This window comes from Ambystoma mexicanum, chromosome 1p (genome assembly GCF_040938575.1).
Source record: "Ambystoma mexicanum isolate Mex_15411 chromosome 1p, UKY_AmexF1_1, whole genome shotgun sequence".
Lineage (NCBI taxonomy): Eukaryota > Metazoa > Chordata > Amphibia > Caudata > Ambystomatidae > Ambystoma > Ambystoma mexicanum.
The window spans coordinates 494,544,504-494,547,724 of record NC_090921.1 but is presented as its reverse complement, the minus strand read 5'-3'; the positions used below and the strand labels follow the sequence as shown (position 1 = coordinate 494,547,724).

At 43.0% G+C, this 3,221-nt stretch overlaps 1 non-coding gene across 1 annotated transcript; it reads right to left on the bottom strand.

The window, feature by feature from the left end:
• Positions 1–2,673: 2,673 nt before the first annotated feature.
• On the bottom strand, positions 2,674–2,746 carry TRNAV-CAC (transfer RNA valine (anticodon CAC)). Its single transcript has one exon. It is a non-coding gene; the product is annotated as a tRNA-Val (tRNA).
• Between the last annotated feature and the right edge of the window lie 475 nt (positions 2,747–3,221).

Sequence of the window (3,221 nt, the reverse complement as noted above, 5' to 3'; positions counted from 1 at the left end):
TAGCCCTAAGGCGAGAAGCCTCTAAATTAAATCTTGTTAAAAAGGCACACGGAACTGACATGATATGATATACGTTGCACTGTGCTTAAACTTGCTGCATGTGGTTAGTAATGAGCACAGGATATGTGTGTGCCCTGTTACATGTGTAGAATGCATTTTAAAATGATGGAACCGGATTCCCGGTGGGATGTGGACCACAAGTAAGCTATGCAGTCCCCATATTTGAGTCCTTTGAACAGCGGTGTTGTACAGGGGTGCTATGAAACCTACATTTCGGGTGGGATAAGTGGTGATGGGAGGGGCCACTTCAGAAAATAGGCGGGGCAAACTTGGAGGCTCCATCCCCACTGTGCTACCCCCACATTCCCCATGGTCTGGTGTGGGGACCAACTATCAAATAGTATATTTTAAAGCGCAATATGCAAATAGGTGATGGAAGTCTTTCTTGAAAGTGTCAGCTTTAAGATTTTACTGCATTTGTTCAAGTACATTTTTCTGAACAAATACAGTAAAACTTTAACACTGTCAGTTTCGGGAAAGGCTTCCCTCACCTCGCTGCCTAACAAAATGCAAGTGCGCACATCCAAGGGTGCACGTAGGCTAAAATTTAGGCTGGGGCTAACCCTTCCAATGCTGGGAGAGGCGCTAACTTCAGAGATGGTGGAGGAGTGACACACATACTTGTGTAGGGGCATCTAACTTCATTACTCATTGTAATGAGACTATTCTAGTGCAGCTTCAATGTTACAGTCAGTTAACTCTCTCCTTTAAGTCTGAAAACACCCAATTTTTGCAGATCCTGAAGGTCCTAGAAAGTGTGAAAATGGCAGATGGTGTGCAATGAAAGACTCAATATCATAGCATAACAGGACATAGCAGAGTGTGAGGCAGTACTTTGGACGGCCCAAGAAACTTCAGTGGCTGGGAGCAACAGGGGGGAAAATGTAATGTTGGTTCTACCTGTTAGTGCGCTATACTAGAATCTCTGGTGCACTGACTGGATGGTGAGACTATGTCTGCCTGTCAAATCAAGTGTTACGAGACTGGCGCAGGACAAGTGCAGCAATAATGCAATTCTAGGTGAGAGTATTGGAGCCACTAGCAGAGGAGCACCAGCGTACACTAATTTGGCCCTACACTTATAAAAACTGTCCCATTGTAAGGGTGTAAAAATAATCACTTATAAGCACTCCAATTTTTGCAATTGAAGTCAGGGTGAGATTGCATTATTTGCCCAAGATCACACACTTGCGCTAAACAATGAAGCAGGGATTTTAACCCACTCTGCAATTTGGGCATGGCCACCTTCCTCCACACTTTACTTGGAACAAATATTTATGTTTTGGGTGTCAAGATCTACAATAATACTGTCCAATAGAGTTTACTTGCAAAATCCACAAATTGCATAATAAAGCATCATGACAACATGTAACTACTTATAACAGCAGCGTGTTGGGCCAAAATAATATCAGTGTACCTTTATTTTCCACATTCTGAATGGAAAAATATAAGATACAAAAGGCAAAATATCAATGTACCAACTATTTTCAGCACTTTAAGACACACAATACAAGAGGTGTAAAAAACTCACTTAGATTTGGAGGTGTGTTGTTATGTGTGTTTTTTTAGAACATTCAACTAAAGACATCAAAACACATTTTCAATGGGTGCTTTATTGTGTTGCGCACTTTAACTGTTGCCTATTTGCAGGGTGACTGGACACTTTAACTGTTGCCTATTTGCAGGGTGACTGGAAAGGCTACATTGCTGATGACAAAGGAAACAAGTGGTCAATTTCATTGCAGCCTGAGTGTCCGTGGTGTTCTGTGACTCGGGGAGGAAAACGTGTAATGCTTGATGAGCCGAGCATATAGTAGAATTGCCTGGAAGAAATAAAATGCGCCAAGAAGCATGTTCTTTGAACTGCTAAGGAGTTCAGAGGCACAGAAGCCCCGAGCCCGCATTGCTCTCCTGCCTTCCAATGATATTCTGCATCCCCCACAAATGAGGGGCGGAGCTACAAGGACATCACTGGCCAATCCCGGGAAGAGAGCTGTTCAGCGGCTATAAGGCTGTATTTCCATACTCTGGAAGTGAGCGTGGCTCCGGAGATTGCCGAACACCTCCCACATGCTACCATGGGGATGCAGGATAGCATACAACACCGGCCACGTCTGTGAACGAGAAATTAAAGACTCATCGGCAACGCTCAGGGGCCAGAAGGGCGTTTGAGACAATGGATGTAGGAAACACAGGGGTAATCTTTATAAATAAAATTTACACACAGTAGTATGTACTTTCCAAAATACAAAAACAATAGGATTCAGAGTACAAATATCCTATATGTATGACAACCACTTCTCGGAGAAGTATATCTTTGTATATAAGAAGAACGCTCGCCCGAAAAGTGGGCGTTGGTGGTATAGTGGTGAGCATAGCTGCCTTCCAAGCAGTTGACCCGGGTTCGATTCCCGGCCAACGCATTCCCATTTTGATTATATTTCTTCCTTAGTGTTTTAAGAGTGTTCTTTTATTTGATTGTATTTTATTTTCACTGTTAATTTTAATATTTGCCACTCTTGTTCAATCACGCGTTACAAAACATCACCAGGAAGAGTATATCTCTTTTATATATTTTAATGGTGTTACTAATTATTTCACTCAAAAAATGAGTGTTTTCGCCCGGGATCGAACCGGGGACCTTTCGCGTGTGAGGCGAACGTGATAAGCACTACACTACGAAAACTTGCTCTGATATGGTGCAGTTGTTTACATTTCACGGATTGCAGTGCCCTACGTAGTGGTGTTACTAACAGCACATTATTTTCTGGTGAGAAGGAGTGTTAATATTCAATTATTCCTTGGCTTCGTTTTCATGACCAAGGTAACAAATAATATTTTCTTAGCATATGCTGTCAAAATATGGTGGGCATTGTGTCTAAGTACTGTCTCTGGGGGGTGGGGGAGCTGACACTTGTCAAAGCCCTGTGGGATGAGAGGTATTTGATTTACTGAATTACCTTTATTTATGAGGGCAGACATGTATGCCCTACACTCTGACTATTGCACTGTGGCACCTTTTTCCTGCCCCTTTGCTAGTACTGAAGAAAGATAACTGCATTTCAGCCACTTAGGTGCACATGGATGTGAGCCATCTTGGACTGTATGCAGACAATGGGTGCAACTGCAGGGGCCGGAAGCTTGCAGGAAGAGGAGGAGCC